This window comes from Pan paniscus, chromosome 3 (genome assembly GCF_029289425.2).
Source record: "Pan paniscus chromosome 3, NHGRI_mPanPan1-v2.0_pri, whole genome shotgun sequence".
NCBI lineage: Eukaryota > Metazoa > Chordata > Mammalia > Primates > Hominidae > Pan > Pan paniscus.
The window spans coordinates 178230540-178251938 of record NC_073252.2 but is presented as its reverse complement, the minus strand read 5'-3'; the positions used below and the strand labels follow the sequence as shown (position 1 = coordinate 178251938).

At 35.6% G+C, this 21399-nt stretch overlaps 1 protein-coding gene across 1 annotated transcript in view; it reads right to left on the bottom strand.

The window, feature by feature from the left end:
* Positions 1–21399, bottom strand: part of TENM3 (teneurin transmembrane protein 3) — a 2735422-nt gene that overhangs the window by 2297591 nt on the left and 416432 nt on the right. The gene's annotated exons all lie outside the window — the stretch shown is intronic.

The window sequence follows — 21399 nt, the reverse complement described above, 5'->3', positions numbered from 1 at the left end:
TATCATTGTTGGACATTTGGGTTGGTTCCAAGTCTTTGCTATTGTGAATAGTGCTGCAATAAACATATGTGTGCATGTGTCTTTATAGCAGCATGATTTATAGTCCTTTGGGTATATATCCAGTAATGGGATGGCTGGGTCAAATGGTACTTCTAGTTCTAGATCCCTGAGGAATCGCCACACTGACTTCCACAATGGTTGAACTAGTTTACAGTACCACCAACAGTGTAAAAGTGTTCTTATTTCTCCACATCCTCTCCAGCACCTGTTGTTTCCTGACTTTTTAATGATTGCCATTCTAACTGGTGTGAGATGATATCTCATTGTGGTTTTGATTTGCATTTCTCTGATGGCCAGTGATGGTGAGCATTTTTTCATGTGTTTCTTGGCTGCATAAATGTCTAAACCCACAGCCAATATCATACTGAATGGGCAAAAACTGGAAGCATTCCCTTTGAAAACTGGCACAACACAGGGACGCCCTCTCTCACCACTCCTATTCAACATAGTGTTGGAAGTTCTGGCCAGGGCAATTAGGCAGGAGAAGGAAATAAAGGGTATTCAATTAGGAAAAGAGGAAGTCAAACTGTCCCTGTTTGCAGACGACATGATTGTATATCTAGAAAACCCCATTGTCTCAGCCCAAAATCTCCTTAAGCTGATAAGCAACTTCAGCAAAGTCTCAGGATACAAAATCAATGTGCAAAAATCACAAGCATTCTTATACACCAATAACAGACAAACAGAGAGCCAAATCATGAGTGAACTCCCATTCACAATTGCTTCAAAGAGAATAAAATACCTAGGAATCCAGCTTACAAGGGACGTGAAGGACCTCTTCAAGGAGAACTGCAAACCACTGCTCAATGAAATAAAAGAGGATACAAACAAATGGAAGAACATTCCATGCTCATGGGTAGGAAGAATCAATATTGTGAAAATGGCCATACTGCCCAAGGTAATTTATAGATTCAATGCCATCCCCATCAAGCTACCAATGACTTTCTTCACAGAATTGGAAAAAACTACTTTAAAGTTCACATGGAACCAAAAAAGAGCCCGCATCGCCAAGTCAATCCTAAGCCAAAAGAACAAAGCTGGAGGCATCACACTACCTGACTTCAAACTATACTACAAGGCTACAGTAACCAAAACAGCATGGCACTGGTACCAAAACAGAGATATAGATCAATGGAACAGAACAGAGCCCTCAGAAATAACGCCGCTTACCTACAACTATCTGATCTTTGACAAACCTGACAAAAACAAGCAATGGGGAAAGGATTCCCTATTTAATAAATGGTGCTGGGAAAACTGGCTAGCCATATGTAGAAAGCTGAACCTGGATCCCTTCCTTACACCTTATACAAAAATCAATTCAAGATGGATTAAAGACTTAAACGTTAGACCTAAAACCATAAAAACCCTAGAAGAAAACCTAGGGATTACCATTCAGGACATAGGCATGGGCAAGGACTTCATGTCTAAAACACCAAAAGCAATGGCAACAAAAGCCAAAATTGACAAATGGGATCTAATTAAACTAAAGAGCTTCTAGCACAGCAAAAGCAACTACCATCAGAGTGAACAGGCAACCTACAAAATGGGAGAAAATTTTCACAACCTACTCATCTGACAAAGGGCTAATATCCAGAATCTACAATGAACTCAAACAAATTTACAAGAAAAAAACAACCCATCAAAAACTGGGCGAAGGACATGAACAGACACTTCTCCATTTACAATCTTTCAATGGCTTCTGGCTGCCTTCAGGATGAGGTTCAAACCTCACACCTTGCATAAAAGGCTTTTGTGTCTTCTAGCTATAACCTTTTTCACCCTGATAGTTCTTCATACAAAACAGAAAATGAATATTCCTGTCCATTTTTATCCTATCATCTTCAGATTATCACTTTAAATTTATTTTTCACTTTATATGTTTATCTATCTACCTATAAGAAAGGCTTCGATAACTCAAATAATTTTTTTAGCCTTAAACTGAGTATTTCCTCATGCCACTGGTCATTCTTCTAAACACTATATTTAAAGTCTGTTTAGAGTTAACTCCCACAAAATTATGATGATTAATAAATTTCATGATATACTAATTTAAGGACATAGATAGACAAAGATATAGATAGAACTTCTAACTATTCACTTTTGTAGATAATGCTGTGGCATGTATCCTTTCATAAGAAAGTCTTTTTTGTTTTTTTGAGACAGAGTCTCATTCTGTTGCTCAGGCTGGAGTGCAGTGGTACAGTCATGGCTAACTGCAACCTCGAACTCCCGGGCTTAGGCGATCCTCCTGCCTCAGCCTCCTGAGTAGCTGGGAGTACAGGTGTGTGCCATCATACCCAGCTAATTTAAAAACAAATTATATAGAGATGGGGTCTTGCCATGTTGCCCAGGCTCCTCCTGCCTCAACCTCCCAAAGCACTGGGATTACAGGTGTGAGACATTGCAGCTGGTCTTAAATGAAAGTTTTAATCCATCTCTGATTACTTCCTAGAACTTGAATGACTTGGTTAAAAGATGAGGACCTCAAACATATTGATAAATTACAATTTGGAGATGTTACACTAGGCAATGTTTCCATGAAAAATGTATGAGATTGAATTTTTGTTTCACCACACCACTATCATCCCATGTTAATATTATTTTAAATAATGTTACTAATTTATTAGGAAAAATGACAAATACTACCCATAGACCTATAACTTCATTTATCTATTTTCCTGACTAAGAACTGTGGGGAGTTCAAGGAGGGCGCCTGGTATGTCTTATTTACTGTTGTATGATTCCACATGCCTGGATCAAAACTCACAGTAAATGTTTAATATTTGACTGAATCAACAAACTGTTTTCCAGAGTCCAAGGTCTATATGTCTAATTGCCTGCCATCTATCTCCATCTGAAGAACCCATAGAAATTGCAAACTCAGCATCTTATAGATTAAGCTTATGTAACTTCCTTGACTTGATTAGCTCCCCAACCACTCTGAGTTACCCAAGTTTGAAGAGTTCAGTCATGCTTGAGTTTTCTTTCTATCTCAGAATCTGTACTGAATAAGCCACATACTTGAGTATTCTCGAGTACCTTTCCATTGTCTCTCCTAAATACTTTCAGTCCCTTAGTTCTGGTTTTAATTTTTTTTTCACTTGAACCATAGCAATGGCCTCCTACAAGGGAATTCCACCGCAGACTTCTCCTTCTAAACAGCCCCATTAGCTACATCATTGGCTGTTTCTCAGCAGCAGCAGAATTGATATTTCGAGCAGATAATTATTGTAGTCCTGTCCTGTTCACTTAGCAGCATCCCTGGTTTCTCCTCACTACAGGCCAGCAGTACATCTCCCACTACCAGCAAAAATGTCTCTAGTCATTACCAAATGACCCCCAAGGGGCAAAATCACTGTCCACTCCCTACACTTTTTCAGAACCAGGGATCTACACTGTGGTTTCAAATCCTCTCAAGCCTCTTCATTTCCTGGAGGCTAACATGCAGATTTCTTATTATGACATTCTGGCTCCATGAACTCTGATCTCAACCCACATTTTCCAGCTTCATTATTTGCTGGCTTGCACACTCCATTTATCTTCTATCTTTCCTCTCAAATTAAATAGAACACGCTGTTTCTGAAGCATACTATGTGTTCTCTTTTTATTCACTTCTTTGCACTAAAAGTCTCTCCCTCTCTTATTTACGTGAAAAACTCCTATCCCTTCTTCAAGATTCATCTCATGTGTCATCATTTCTACAATTATTTTCCTGATTCCAGCATGCTTCAAAAAAAATAGCTCTCTTACAGTACTAGTACTTTGTTCTATATTATTATTTCTATATTGGTTACGCCTTGAGAGCAAGAATTGCCTCCCATTGATCTCTGTACACCCAATTCTGAGCATAATAATTAGCCAGTCCATGGTGAGCATTCAATAAATGGTTTAAATGGTTAATGAGTTCAAATATACTATTGATTGTTTTAGGTGAGCCCACATTCATACCCCAGCATAGCTAAAGCACAGGCTTTCACCTTTTCAGTGAATGGCTCCAAGTTTTGGTATAACCTAAGCATGTCTCTCTCAATATTGACACAATATTCCTTGCACATTCAAAATTATTCTTACGCACTGTATGTCTCTGTACTTTTCTGATTCAGTCCTTGCATTATATTGTATGCAAAGTAAATATACAGACCAGGCACATTGGCTCATGCCTGTATTACCAGCAATTTGGGAGGCCGAGGTGGACAGATCACTTGAGGTCAGGAGTTTGAGACCAGCCTGGCCAACATGTTGAAACCCAGTCTCTACTAAAAATACAAAAAGTATCCAGGTGTGGTGGCAGGTGCCTGTAATCCCAGCTACTCAGAAGGTTGAGACATGAGAATTGCTTGAACATGGGAGGCAGTGGTTGCAATGAGTCAAGATCATGCCACTGCACTCCGGCCTGGACGACAAAGTGAGACTCCACCTCAGTAAATAAATAAATATACAGATAATTGTATTTAAAATTAAATTACAATTAAAATTATACACATGTACAATTTTGTATATTGTACATTTCACAATTTGTATCTGTACACTGTACATATGCATTATAAAATAATATACATATAATATATACAATGAATATGTACAATGTTCATTAATATAAAGCATGTATCATATACAATAAAGTCACTTTATTTCTATACAAAATATATGATTCTCATTAATCTCTGACTCTGGCTGTAATGTCTCTGAATTTCCCCCCTCTACAGCCTGGAAAATCGAGAGCTGAGTAAAATTTCATTTTTGATTGAGTACATGTAAGCTGAGCACTTAGCTAGCTCATTTCCTTCTATTTAACTGCAAGAGACAATTTAAGAGGAAAGTAGGAAATGGATATAGCCCTAGAAGCTCTGAAATATATTCTTACTGATGATTCACAAAGAGTAGAAGGAATAATGATGAAATGCCTCTAAAGCATATTGATGGGTTTCCTTGAAAAGCAAAGGAGATTGTTAGGAGCATTGGGTTGGAGAAACATATATTAGCTATGGTTTCGTGGGAAAAGCCATCAGCCATTATCTGAGTTTGTGCGGAGGTCAACATTGTAACACCAGTGAGGTCATCCTTGAAGCATTTTTTTTTCCCCTCACATACCACTATCTATTAGCATGCACATTTTAGGGCAGTAGTTTAAAATACTCAATAAATATTAATAATTTATTAAATTGGCTATAGGAGAGAAGTGAGAAATGCTGTTATTTGCACATGATCAATAGAGGGGTACAAGAAGATATTAAATGACTTGATCATTATAGTCAAACCAAAAAATAGGACTTATGTTTGATTAGACAAGATTCAACGATAAGCTATTCTGTAGAATTCAGTGATTGGCCTTTAAGTATTCTAAACTGGTTAGACATAACAGAAGACACACATATACTGTCTAAGTATAATAAAATTATTTTAAAAACAAGCATTTGGATGTCAGGAATTTTCTGTTTTCCTAGTAGTTCCCCCACACAGAGTTCTCTGTGTTGAGGATTTTTCAATCCACATCCTTAGATAAGGAGAGAACACAGTGTCACTCAACACTGGCTCTTATACAGAATTGACAAATTCAAAGCATTATTATTTTCTCTGGTAACAAAGAAAACACAGCTTTATTTCATTGATTAAAATGATTCAGATGTAGAAACTCCAGAAATCAGTCTGTTCCTACAGAGGAAAAGGAAACACGTTAGGTGTGAAAGTCTGAGTTTTAGCTCAACTGTTGGCTTAGTTCCTGATTAAGGAGGCACCTTGAATCATCATTTTAGGAAATCATAGTCATTATACACCTCCCTCCTCTAGGTTCTCAAATTTGAGGTTAAACCCAAAAGTTTTGTAAAGCATGAAAATAATTTTCACAAAGGAAAGAAAATTTATATATGTTTTTAAATGCCAAAACCTAGAGGGAAATGAAGCTATTAAATTTTCCTCACGCCTCAACCTTAAATGGTGATTGTTTAGATGGTACATAGTGTTCTTCAGAATGGGAAAGGGAGAATTGAACTAGATGGCTTGAAAACATTAACTATAGCATAAAATATGAATTTTGCAGAAAGTATATTCACCTCCTTCCAATGACAGAAAATGTAAAAATCAGAAGTGTGAAAAATTTGACATGTATAACTATGAAAGAACCATGGACCCTCTTTAATTCAAAAAGCACATTATATTTGGAATTACTTACAGGTAATGAAAAAAATGTAAATGATAGAAACAGAAATGATGATATCATTCAGAGTTTAACAGTGGAAAAAGAATATTAAAAGAAGTCAACTTCTATGGGCCAAATCACAATTTCTCATTCACTGTAATTGCAAATATTGGTTCCTGAATGCAGCAGAATGCAAATAGAAGAGAGCAGCACCATGACAATGCAATAGGCAAAGAAAGGCAATACATTTAAATAAAATTGCATGCATGTGTCCATTTGCATTGTAATTGAAATGGTAATTTGAAGGCTAAGCACAAAATTATCCTAGGTATAGAATATATACTGAGAAATTTACAGTTCTGGTTGTAAGTTGACAGGCTTTTGAAATGGTTAGTGTAAAAAGATGGACTATCCATATATGGAAGAAAAATGGCAGGTAGAAAGGGAACACTTATTTCACTTATCTCTGTAGTTCTTTTCCTAATTTTATTGTTAATGGGAGTAAAATTTCATTTTTATTTTTCATTCTTTAAAATCTTTAGCCTTTAAAAAGGATAAAATCTGCCTTCTCTTTCTAATTCTCAAACTGACCATCTACGTTTTTCTTATATTGTAGAATTAAGATTAAGAATATCTTATCAATAAAGTTCAAGCAAAGATTGCTGAATATAGAAGAGTAATTGACAGTCCTTCACAATAGAAGAAAAGGGGACTTTTCAGTTTGTCTAGTACCTTGAAAAGAGGCCATACAAGTACAAACTTCAAGCATAATTTTACTATTTTACAAACCTACCACATGTGATTTTTCTTCTCCATTGAGAATAAGAAAACAAAAGTCAGTGGTAAATATGTAATCATATCTACATTTTATACACGGGAGTTCAAGCAACGAAGTACATGAGAAGACTCCAGAGCCCACTGTCTTATTTTCTCAAAGTCTATCCTTCTGAGCCATTCAAGTGCACTGGGCACTTGGATTTATTCCTTAAATGAATTGTAGACAAAATTCAGTCCTCATGTCTTGACTTAGCATTCCAAATGAAGGAAAACCTTGAAGAGCCTGTATGCCCCCACCAAAAAACAAGCCACCACCTAGGATAGCTCCAAGCTTTCCTCTGGCAGCAGAATTTTCCGAGTAACGATGTATTAAGCACCCACATTACTAGGCATTTTATTTGTATTATATCATGTGTAAGAATTATATAAATGAAGTAATTACCCCATTCTATGCATGCTAATGAGGCCAAGGCTCACTGAGGTTTGGTAGATGGCACCAGATCACACAGCTCATTCAATTAAGCATTGGCAATAGGATTAAAAGGGCAAGACTGGGGCTGGGCACAGTGGCTCACACCTTTAATCCCAGCAGTTTGGGAGGCTGAAGCGGGAGGATCATCTGAGGTCAGAAGTTTGAGACCAGCCTAGCCAACATGGCGAAACCCTGTCTCTACTAACATTACAAAAATTAGCTGGGCGTGGTGGTGGGCGCCTGTAATCCCAGCTACTCCGGAGGCTGATGCAGGAGAATCGCTTGAACCCCAGAGGCTGAGGTTGCAGGGAGCTGAAATCATGCCACTGCACTCCAGCTTGGGCAACAAGAGCAAAACTCTGTCTTAATAAAGAAGAAAATAAGGCCAAGACTGTCTGGTTCTGAAGCATACCATTTCCGAAGCATTAACCACTTGACCTCCTTTTGCCGATATATTACATTTCACCCTCAATTACAAAGGCTCCACCTAAGTTGCCAGTATGCCACCACTGTAATTACCTCTGCATGCTTTCAGGCTCAGGCTTAGTCACATTTTGCTATATTTTTGAAGCCACATCTGCAAGATCATGTCACCACACTTTATTTTCCTCCACACACAAATTTCCAATGGCTATTAAAGTTTATAAGAGTTTCCCTAGCCTAGTGTGGAGTGTGCATATAAGCAGCTATATACCCACCAACAAAACACAAAAATAAACGGAGGTTATAACACTTCCTCTTGCTTATGGGATTCCTGACTCACAAGGTCCAATACATATCTTGACCCATTTCCCATTGACGTCCATGCTCACAGTTAGTGACATCAATTTTCAGGAATAACCCCAGTTATGTTTCTGATTCAACACACTATTTCAGTATTTCAGTGCACAGATTCAATGTTTATCTTTCCAGATTCTAAACAAAGTTTTTTTGGATTGTGATTTTTTTCTTTTTGTACTAGAAATGTATCTGTGGAATGATGTGTGTAATGTCCTAGGCAACTAGACCCCTCACCCAGGGCCTGTCTCCCTGTATGCAACACTTAGAGAATATATTCATGCTTAGTTTCATCTGGCCACATAATATTCCTTCCCCTCCTTAAATATTATGAATTGACTAATAATCAATGAAAGAAAATTACTGTATCCAATTAGAGTTTTCACAAAATATATGCCTTTCTCTTCTTTAAAACTGTAGTGATTCTGGCAGTTTAAAAAAAAAAACAAAAAACAAAAAAAACAATGAATCGAAATATTTAATCCAACATTCCAGGCAAATATGATTTCTGAGGGATAAGGAGGTACATGTCTTCATTTATTCTACCCACACAAATTAACAACTTACTATTCTTATCTGATATTTTGTTGTCATGTATAGCAGTTAAATTTTTTTATGTTACAAATGACTGACATTTACTGAATTTAATTCAGCTTCATTTATATTGAAAAACATAATTTATGACATTAACTGAATAGTTTAGGCTTATGCTGGTCTTAAGCATGGCTTGATCCAAGGCTGAAATGATGGTACTAGTATACATCTTTCATCTTTGTGTCTTATGTGACATACACTGGCTAACTCTTCATCAAGCCATTTCATGTTTCTCCTAAATACACAACTAGATTACATTATATAATCTCCCTTACGCTTAATGTGGCCATGTACTGGCTCTAGCCAATAAAACGTATGTGAAAATGATGCATGCAACTTGTAGGCAGGCCCATTAAGATCCCTCAAGCACTATCGTCCACTCTTTTTCTCCATCTGTTAACTGAATGCTGGTCTTGGAATACGGGTGCTGAATACAGACCCTTCATCAGCTTCATCCAGCCAAGCACCAACACAAACACCCCCACTAACTGGAATTTCTCAGTGAAAAATGAATTTCTATTACATTAAACTCCAAATATTTTGAGTTTATCTGCAGTAGTAAGTAGCACTGGCTTAATCTAGTTGATGTTTCCTGCATTCTTGGAAAGCTCTCTGTTTGTGGTCATAAGACATGTTACTATTTCCTTTACAGGTGTATCTTCCAGCAGTCATCACACAGAATTCATGAGCTTCACTCTGATTAGGCCAATGCAGGTAGTATATCTACTCCGGAATTAATCATTGCTCATTAACTGGGTCTCTTCCCTAGGCCCCACCCTAGAGCTGGGAGCACTCAGCTTCTAAGCACATACGTCTGTTGGAGGAGCGCAGAGAAAAGTGAAGCTATTCAAACCAAATGGTAGTTGTGTTGCCTTGAATGATAGGAAATGGAATCTGGGAGGCCACATTCAGCAAATGTTTGCTACCCTAGAGAGACAAAGATAAGAAAGCCCAAGTTTTATCTGTTATCTTTAGTACACAATTTATAAGTTTTTAGTAATTGTGAAAGCAAAATTCAAATAGAGACCACATCTGAAAAATTCCTTAGCCAACAATACCAACTAGGCCTTAAAAATAGCCTTGACCTTGCTTACACTGCAAACGTGGTTGAAACTTAATTTGGGTCATTTCTGGTAAGTGCTTGTGTTAGAGAAAAGCAAAACTTAAAACCCCAACCAATGAAAAGCAGCCAAGAGACATCTGAATAACACCTGAGTGCCTATAATCTCAGCACTTTGGGAGGTCGAGGTGGGAAGATCACGAGTTCAGGAGATCGAGACCATCCTGTCTAATACATCTCTGTCTCTACTAAAAATACAAAAAAATTAGCTGGGCGTGGTGGTGGGAGCCTGTAGTCCCAGCTACTTGGGAGGCTGAGGCAGGAGAACTGCTTGAACCCAGGAGGCAGAGCTTGCAGTAAGCCGAGATCATGCCACTGCACTCCAGCCTGGTCGACAGAGCAAGAATTCATCTCAAAAAAAAAAAAAAAAAAAAAAATTTGCCGCAGGTTTTTCTTTGTTTTTTTTCTTTTTTTCTTTTTTTTTTAGCAGCATAAAAATTGTACTTAGGAATATGGAGATAATTAAGAAAATGCAAAAGAATTTGAAAGTTTTTCCCATGAGAAATACACCCTCCATTTATTACAATATTTGCAGTCATCATAATCTTCATTCTTGATGTTCCTTGGAGAAAATTCATCCACTTCATTCTAATATTTCACCAATTTCTTTGTAAAATTAAAATATAATAATTTTATAATTATAATTTATGGGGAACATGGGCTATTGTGATAGCTGCATACATAACAGCATGGTATTGGCATAAAAACACACACATACAAGAAAAATGTTTTGACATACAAATCTAGGATATGTCCCAACTAGTTTCTAAAAAATCATATGGTCCAATGGAGTTCTGAAATAAACAAGTTTTGCCAAACTTTATTTACTTTCATCTTTTCAGCCTGGAGTAAAACATCATATATTTTCAAAGGTCTACTTCTAATAACATTTTATTTATTTATTTATTTATCTATTTATTTATTTTTTACTTCAAATGATGGAGCAGGTGTTGAGAGTGTGAAAAATCCTTTTTCTAGCTATCCCTATGCTCTGCTTCCTCACATTCTTCAGTTTCCAGCTCAAATGTCAGCCTATTAACAAGCCCTCAAGACCTTCTTTTAAAAAGCCTCCCAAGGACTCAACATCTCCCTAACACAATTTGATTCTTCCCCAAAGTGCATTTCACCATCTGACATATGCTATCTTAATGTATTGATTGGAGCTTCTCACTAGGATGTAAGTTACATGAGGGCAGGGACTTAATTTATTTTGTTTATTTCTACATAACTGGCAATGCTAATCATATAACACATGATCAATATTTTCTGATGTGGTGTTAAGTTGGTTCCTCATTTATTTACATGCATCCTATACACGTACCTATTTACAAAGTTCTAAGTATTTTATTATTCCTATAGTAATAATATGATTGACACTATTTACAAGTAGTATTAATACCAGCATGCTTAATACATTTTCAAAAAATATTTGACTAAGAATACCAGTACAAGCTACACATTAGTCACTATAAAACACTTCTTTACACTGTAACATAATTTATGGAGATATTTCATTTCTTAAACTCTGATTTGTCTTCTTTTAAATATTTTGCAGTGTTATGAAGCAAAAGACTGGAATGTATTTAAAATAGTGCCAGCTTATCTTTAAAGAGTACTTCATAAAGACTATAATTTCAGGGATCATATCTATAGTTTGTTACTAGAGAACTAGAGAAGTTTTTCTGAACGTGTACAGCACCAAAAAAAAAAAAAAAAAACCAAGAGTATTTCATGGTAAGTACTAAATAGATGGCTTCTTTTCCTGTAAGTTGACAAAAGAATTGAAGGAAGAAAGGAAGGAAGGAAAGAGTAAAGAAAAAAAGTGAATTAGAAAAGAAAATCTATACATACAAACACACATCATCAAAAAGAGAGACAATGAGTAAATATGTTTGTATTGGTCTTGATTCATGGTTCCCAATTGAAGGTAAATTTCTCCTCTACCCAGGAAACAGCTGGCAACATCTGGTGACATGTTTGGTTGTCATTACTTGGAGGAGGATCTACGCTGATACCGGTATCTAGTGGGTAGAATCCAGGGATGCTACTGACATATTAAAATGCCGAAGACAGTTCCTACTCATAACAAAAACTACCCAGCCCAAGATATCAATACTGCCAAGATGAAGAAACCTTGGTTTTGATCCTGGCTAGTTTGTAGAAACAAGTTCTTGCTATGTTGACCAGGCTGCTCTCCAACTCCTGGCCTTAAGCAAACCTTACAAGCCTGAGCCACTATGCCGGGCTAGAATTTTAAAAATAAAACAAAACAATGTCTCCCTGAGAATTGAATAACCTAAGCTAACCCTCACATGGATTTGGGACCTAAATTCATTCCAAGTAGCTCCTGATATTGGAAAGTGAGGGAGAAGGGAGTAAAAAAAATAGACCATTGTTTTCCGGGAAGCGCTTTTAAACTAGAAGGAACTGGGAGGAGTTTTTTGTGCGGCACCCCTTCCCCTTTTTTTACTTAAGAGGGGGCAGGGGGCATCTCAATAATCGAAACAAAACTAATAAATACCCTCGTTAAGAAAAAAAAAAAACTTTCAAAGTATAACTCTGTAAATTACCTACAAAATAGTAAATTTTCCATTCATATTAAGCATAGAAGAAAAGCAGAAAATATAGTTTCGGATTTTAAGAAAACAAAAGGCTCTACTTACTAATTACTACAGAAATTTAATGTGATACAGGTTTTTTCCTCAACCGTCTCGTTTATATTATATATTCTTAGCTTCAGAATAATTTGATTTGTATTAATATACGTATCATATTATATGATTTATATTATTCTGAAGATAAGAAGTAGATTCTTTAAGAACGCCATTTTTTATTTAGCTAACTGTACTTGCAGCCATTTGAGAGTATTTGTCACCAAACCCCGTAGTAACAAATGTAGCCAAATGTAATGAGGTGATATAGTGTCCATTGTTTTTTCAGGGACTTTTGCTCTCAACTTTGTAATCAGTGTTGAAACTGTCTTTCTTCCCCACTATGGAGATTGCATTGCAATTCAGTTTGGGATAAAGTGAATGTATTATCTGAAGATTTAGTTTTGTTACTTGGAGGTTAACCTGTTTGATTTTTATTATCTATTTATAAAGGATCTAACACTCACTTCAGAGTTGTGAATTGCAAGTCTGAATTTTGAAAAGTAGGGTACTTGACTTTTTGGATGGTAACAGTGGGAAAGGGGTGTTGGCACACAGTCTCCTCGTCTCTCCTTACTGCTGTTAATGCAAGCCATCTGCTAGCTGTTGCATATTTCTCCTTGTGCTGAATTCCTACTGCCCATTCTTGGATAAATCCATATGCTGGGCTTGCCCACTCACATGAGCCTGTCTGTTTCTGTAACCATAAACTATCAACTCTCAGGCTCAAATATAAAACATACTCATTTTTTTAATAAAGGAGAATTAAAGGAAAATTATCTTTTTCTTCTTGTTTGCTTTCATGATACTTTTATTCCCTTCATTAACTGAAACTTATCAGATGAAGTCACATAAATGTTATTGCATTTTAAAATTCTCCTAAGCTATTTTGAGTGACTTTGAATATAGCTCCTTTACTTTAAAGCAGCGGTTAGCAAACATTTTCGGTAAAGGGCCACATAGTAAATAATTCAGGATTTGCAGAACGTCGTGTCTCTGTCTCAACTATTCATCATTGCTGTTGTAGCACAAATCCAGTCAGAGACAACATGCAAACAAATGAAACTGGCTCTAGTCCAATAAAATTTTATTTAGGATCACTAAATTGTGAATTTCATAAAGTTTTCACAAGGCACAAAATATTCTTCACCTTTTTTTCAACTATTTACACATGGAAAACCCATTCTTAGCCTACAGGCCACACAAAGCATGCAATGGTCATATTCATCCTTGTGGGCCATAGTTTGCAAACCCTTGCTCTAAGCTATAGTGTTTGAAACTCTAGATCATTGTTCTCTTCCAACAAAAATTATACAGGCACTTGTAATCTATACTGTCTACATAAAAACAAAACAAAAAAATCTAATCATCACAATACCTGTTTCTAACAGAGAATATGGTAACTTTTTCCCTATAAATATTTATATGCTTACATCTTTGAAAACATGTTATCATTCTATGCATGTTGAAGCTTTTTGCTCCTTAATAAACCAATAAATCTTACTGCTTTGCTTGAACCTTTTGAGTATGTTTCTCCTTTAGGTAATAAGAATCAATTCTGCATTGTGATCAATGCAAGGAACATATTACCTGCATGTGGATGTCCAACTGACTTCAAAGTATCCTTGGATTAAATCCATGGGGTGCAAAACCGGAAGAGAATTAGAACTGTCCATGATGACTCCAAACAATCACATAGCTACTGTACACCCAGTTTAAAAAGTCAGATTTAGAAAATAAATTAGAAATTAAACTTTCCGCTACCAAGGTATTATGGCAATATTTTTCTTTGCAAGCATGAGAATTGTACAATCGCCTTGTCTCAAGGTATCCATTTGCCTCTCTGAATCACTGACAGGAGATTATTATTTGTATCTTTGTCATTACTAAATAAATTGCACCTTTAGAAATTAGTGCTTACCTCAATGAACTGTGCCACAAGGAAACCTATAAATAAATTAAATAGCTGAAGGTACTTATAAAAGCAGCATGAAGAGATAATTCTCTTTTCCAAATTTTAATAGTGCATACAATCTTTCCCCCTAAAATATCTGATCTCTTTTTATTCATATTTCCTATTATCACTGAGAGCAAAGTAGCATTCTAACCATTCAGTGGTAGATAACTATCCCTAAGAACTTAACTCTCATCAAGATAGAACCACCCTTCAATGTTAGAAGTTCCAGTCTTCCCAGCATGCAGCATGTGAAGGTTACCTGTTTCCAAGCAATACCAGCAGGATTAGTTACAGACCAATTGCATAGGCAGAAAATAAGAACAAAAGGCTTACTGAAATATTTAAAAGAAGGGAAAGAGAAAAGAGGACACTTTTCTTTACTGACTGCTTTAGTCACTGGATGCCCTAAATATGCCACACTCTTTCTTATCCTGTATTTACTTTTGCTGCTTACTGAGCTAAGAATGTCTTCTCCCTGTATCCAAATGCTGAACCTCTGTTGCATGCTCAAGAGTCCAGATGGACTTTGCTGGTCTTCCCAAGCAGTAAAGCAGTCCTTCCTCTGATTTCCCACACTGCCATGTACATAGCAAATGCAAAAGTCCTTAACCTATTCCATGGTTGTTATTAATATTGTATGTATTGGACTCAAAGCTTATTTCAGACTGGAATTATTTCCTTTATATATTGGTATCCATCCATGTCATCTAGAACAGTGTCTATCAATAAATGTTGAGTGAATGGGGAAGAATGAAATTTATCAAGCAAAGGAACAAGAGGAATCTCTCAGAGTTCCACCCATTACTATAGATGACACTCTGTATAGTTTCTAATTTCCAAGTCTTCATCTGGCAAAGGACAGCTAGGATAGTTCACTGGGGGAGAAAGGAGGTAATTTCAGTAGTTAAGGCGAGATTCACATTAAAAATAGCAATGATTGTTTTAGAAACATTAATGAAAGAACAGTAACGGTTACCATTTATTGTCTGTTTCTCTGCTAAGCATTGCGTGTATTTTGCCTTTTTTATCAGCATTTTTATGCAAATGACAGATCTGTACAGAATGTATATATGCTGTAGCACTAGATAGCTTTATTCTCTCCTCCCCCATCTCATCAGATTACTGCCCAGCTAATAGCAGCAAAGAGGTCCTATCCAAACATTCCCTGATAAGAGAGTTTTCGTTCTGTGCAAGTTTTTCACTCTATTCAGCCTGACGCTAGTTTGTCAGGAAGATGAGAGTACAGCAGTATGTATAATTGTTAGAACAGAATTCATTTCAAATTACTCATCCTCCACAAGTACGTTAGGGAGAAAAAAGACAAAAAGCTACTCAGAAAGAGGAAGAAGTACAGTTATCAATGATGATTCATTTCAGTATGATATTGAGCACTGGCTTATCTTTTGCTCTTCTGTAAATTGCATTTGTGAAAGCCTAAGAATCTTGTTACATTTGAGTTAAGTTATATAAGCATGTCTTATACAAGTTAATGAGAATGACATGAAAGGAAAATAAATCTCTTTTTCAATGAAAATGGTTATAAATATGTCAGCAGATTTAATATTTTAAATGATTAAATAATGTTTTCATTTGAAAATAATGTTCAATTTTTAGTTAGCTTTAACAAGGTCATTAAAGAATCTTATACTGTATCATATTTAGTATTAAATTATAAAATAACCCTGGATCACATATTGGTATAAAAAATTACATGTGGAAAACACATTTTTAGTGATATTCTCACATTCTTTCATAATAACCTGTTATGCATTACAAAAACATAAACTCCAACAAAAGTACCTTTGATGAATGTAAAAATTGAGAATATCTGAAATGTACACTCTATGTTTCATAACTCAAATTTAGTATATCTCCCCTAAACATTTTGTTGTCAAGAATTTTTGTTTTAAAAATATATTTTAGGTTAATCTATTTATGACTTGATGTGAAGCCAAGTGAATAATTATATACATGTAAAGTATAAAATAATTATAAATCAATTTGGAAATTTGTTCCCAGTTCATTAGCTTCAGCACATTTATCATTGTACAATTTAATTCCAACAACTGTTACATGTAAACCATTTTGTCCAGTTAATCTCTATTTTAAAAGTACATTCGGCCGGGCATGGTGGCTCACGCCTGTAATCCCAGCACTTTGGGTGGCCGAAGTGGGTGGATCACCTGAAGTCAGGAGTTTGAGACCAGCCTGACCAACATGTGAAACCTCATCTCTACTAAGAATACGACCATTAGCGGGGTGTGGTGGTGGGTGACTGTAATCCCAGCTACTTGGGAGGCTGAGGCAGGAGAATCACTTGAACCCAGGAGGCACAGGTTGCAGTGAGCCGAGATTGCACCACTGCACTCCAGCCTGGGCCACAGAGCGAGACTCCATCTCAAAATAGATACATGAATAAATAAATAAATACATAAAAGTACATTAAAAAAAAGGCCTGTATAGGCAGCTGTTGCTATTTTATAATATGATGCACTTAATGTATATTAACACCCCTAATGAGAGCAGATGGCAGTTACCCCTTTTAACATGTTTAAAGCATTAATTATTTCAGTTTAATTTCTGCTGTGTTGAGCACTGGGCATTTTAAAAAGTAACATGTTCAAGTTCAGAATGAATATTTGCAGCAAGATCATTAAGTGAAATTCTGATGTCATTTTAATTAACTCATTTGGGATGTATCTAAATTCATCATTATTGATGGCTGTTTTTGTAAAAATTCTCTAACAATGCTGTACCTTAAAAAATGAGAAGTGACATAGCATACTATTTAGTAATCATAGAGCTGAAGTATTTTTGGCTATATTTTAAAAATGAAGTTGTCCATGCGCCTTAATTAAACTACTAGGTACACATGAAATCTGAGACAGTTCTTAGCTGTTTACTTTATTATGATAAAAGACCACACAATTTCTTTTTCTCAACTCTTGTTTTGATAGAATATCTATCAGTAATTTTAAAAATTGATTTAATGGTCTGCAGAAACTCTTTTAAACATATTTATAACAAAACAGATATTTAACCACCATCATAATTTTAATTCCTGGAAGATATACAGGTGAATGACTAGCATGTATTGAAAATAAAATCTTAAGAATTGTTTTAAATTGAGAAACTCTGTTTTATCTAAATCATTTCAGAGAGATTAATGCCTGTAAACCAGTCTGTAAGATATCTGTAGAGGATTATCTAATGCTCAAAACGGCCAATTGGAATTCATTTATTTATTATATATATATATATATTTATTCAATATATATGTATATTGAATATATATAGAACTACAGTGGCCCAGGCATAGTCCCAGGCACTGGAGATATAATGGCGAATAAAACCTATAACATTCCTGCCATCATGTAACTTGAATTTTGGGGAAAGATGAATACAAAACAGATTCACACATAAATCAATAACATATTCAGATGATAGTGCTCTGACAATTTCAAAATCAGGATATGAGAGATGGAAAGTCTTAGAGGAATGATTGGTTGTAATTTTTTGAAGATCTTACAAAAGATTGTACCTCTTACACATCTCACAAATATTAATACAAATTTAGCATCTCTTTACAATCTATGAAGAGTCTTTGAGCACTAGCAAAACATGAAAATTAAGTAGATGAAGACAAGTCGAAAACAAAGTTATTTATTTCTTTAGAGAAAATGTTGACGTCTTCTGAAAATAGAGAATTTTGAAGGTTTTAAGAGAAAAAAACAGATTAAATTTTTTTTAAACCTTTACTTGGTCCTTTAAATATGTTGAACAATATCTGAATCCTCAGAAAGTCTTGCTTTTTAGAATAATTTAATGAATAACAATAGTCATTCTGCAATTAGAACATCATGTGTTCCAGAATCTTTGTTAAGCTATGTATAAAGATTGTCTCATTAATTCTTATAATACATTCATAAGTTAGATATTGTCTCCATTGTATAGAGGATAAATCAAAATTACAAGCAGTTAAGTCACTTTGTCAAAATCACACTGCTTGCAAATATGTGGCAGACCTGAGATTTAAATATCCCTTCATGCGTGATTTCAAATATTATGCTGCACCATCAACCTCGTGCTATTTTATTAGTCCTATTTTTTTTTTACTAATGACTGAGTAAACATTTAATTTTTAAAAGCACTTTTTTTTTTTTTACCACTACTAGAAAAACTAAAACATTTGAACTCCAACCTAAAGTTCATACATGCTAAAATCAAGCTAGGGAGATTATTGTAAAACTCAAACAAAAATATACAAAAAGAAAATTAAAGAATAAAATCTCTCAAGGAAGTAAAAGGTTGAAAAGAAGAAAACAAAAAAACTAGTGAAAAAGCATGAATACTGGAAGAAGACAGGTCCAAGGAACAAATTCAGATCTTGAAATGACTGTGCCTCTAAGACAGAGAAGTGAGAAAGCATTGAAGAAATGAACAACAAAGACAAGAAATGGGAATACAGTCATAATCAATTTCATATGTATTTAATATAGAATCCATTACTTGTGCATTGAGTACTAATGATAAATACAATTATACATTATGTGTGTATATATATATATACACACACACATATAAACATATATATACATACACACAAATACAAATGATTAAAAATATCATTCTGCCTGGCTTCATACTGTAGGAAGCATATGCTGCCCATGTGTCAGGCAAGTGACAGGCCACAATGACAATTCAAGTGGGAACTTGATGAAGTGTCAAGTTCTTTATGAGAAAAAGGTAATGCGGCCTCCAGCCAAGGTTCCTCATGTGCTTTCAGCCTATAACTTTTATATTGTACACTGTATACTTTGTCAAAAAGACAGCACAGTATACCAGAAAATGCACTTAACTGAGAGTAAAGAGATCAGACTTCTAGTGCTATACCTGCCCTCACGTAGCTAAAGGTACATGAACAGCTTACTTGATTGTAATATATAAAATTAGAAGGTTAGACTAGGTAATCTTGAGAATGTATGAAAATGTCATGATTAAAATCTATATTTGCATGTGTGTCTCTGTGTGTGCATGCATCTTCAATTCATTGTTTTCTTAAAAAGTGAAAAGAAAAGTCAGATGTGAAACGCAAAGCAATTTTTCTTCCAGTGTGGAGAAGTAAGCTCCTGAACAGAATTATACTTAGTGAATGCACTGGGTTATAATTCTATAGCACCTTGTAAAAGGATTTCATTTAAATCATGATGAAAGCTTATGAGGAATGTTGAAGAAATTAAATGAATATAGACCAGAAACTCCTGAAAAAGCTTATTAAGAGGCTAGGGTGCTGAAGGAAATAGGAATATAATTGAAGAACTCTTAATGTACATTTTATGAGCACATTTGTTCCTGCAGAGGCTCATAAAGCAGAAAAGTAGCCAACACACTTTCTTTATTTCTGCAAAATGGAAAGGATCCCAATACACATTCGCCTATTACTATCTAATTTAATGACTACTGTGGCAAATGTCATAGAAACAATTTAAAAGGATCAAGTGGAGCACATTTCACATTTTGATTAAGGCAAATACAAGGTATTTGAGAAAATGCATCCTTTATATTTGAAAATGCTATTTCTATATTTCTAGCACAAGACAATCAGGTCACATGACCACTCCCAAATGTGTCTTTTACAATTTCAAGATTTGAGGGAAATGTTGAACATTTAATGATAATAGTCATTAAATGAAATATGCACTTTCAATGTATGCAATGTTAATTTAACCTTAGCTTAGAAAAATGTGGCTTTTTTGAAAAGTATTTTATTTTATATCTGTATATAAGGACATAGCCAAGACTGGGTAATTTATAAAGGAAAGAGGTTTAATTGACTCACAGTTCCACAGCGCTGGGGAGGCCTTGGGAAACTTACAATCATGCCAGAAAGGGAAGCAAACACATTCTTCTTCACATGGCAGAACTCACTATCACAAGAACAGAATGGGGGACAGCAACCCCATAATTCAATTATCTCCACCTGGTTCCTCCCATGATACTTGGGGATTATGGGAACTACAATTCAAGATGAGATTTGGGTGGAGACACAGCCAAACCTTATCAATATCATAAGGCAGGTGCAGTGGCTCATGCCTGTAATCCAAGCAATTTGGGAGGCCAAGGTGAGATGATTGCCTGAGACCAGGAGTTTGAGAATAGCCTGGGTAACATAGGGAGACCCTGTCTCTACCAAAAATAAAAATAAATCAATAAAAAGTAAGAAAATTATACAGTAACTCCTCACTTAACATCATCAATAGATCCTTGGAAACTGCAACTTTAAGCCAAACAATGTTTAATGAAACCGATGTTCTTATAGGCTAATTGATATAAATGAAGTTCTTAGGGCATATTTTTGGTCACAAAGCCACCACCAAACTTCTAACTAGAGACCAAGGTACTTCTAATATTAAACAATGAAATAAATGTGCGCTCTCTCTATATATATTTAAGAAGGATTAGTCAAAACAAGATAAGTATTTACCTGCTTATTCCAGTTCAGGGTTGAGGGTGGCCACAGCCCTTCACACCAGCTTAGGACCCCAGGTGGGATCTTTCCTGTCGGGGCACCCCCCCATCACAGGGCAACTCACACTCACCCTCACCCACCCTCACCCACACTCCCAGTGACCATGTACACATGGCAGTGAGCCTAACAAGCACGTCTTTGGGAGGTGGAAGGAATTAGGAGAAAACCTATGCGGATGTGGAGACAACATGTGGACTCCACACAAGGGGCCCAGCCTAGAAGTGATTGTTTTTTCTTTTCTCATCAACATCATAATAAATGACGCTGAAACAGTATTATTCGAGGACCTACTGCATAATTTGAAATATTAATATAATATTCCTATA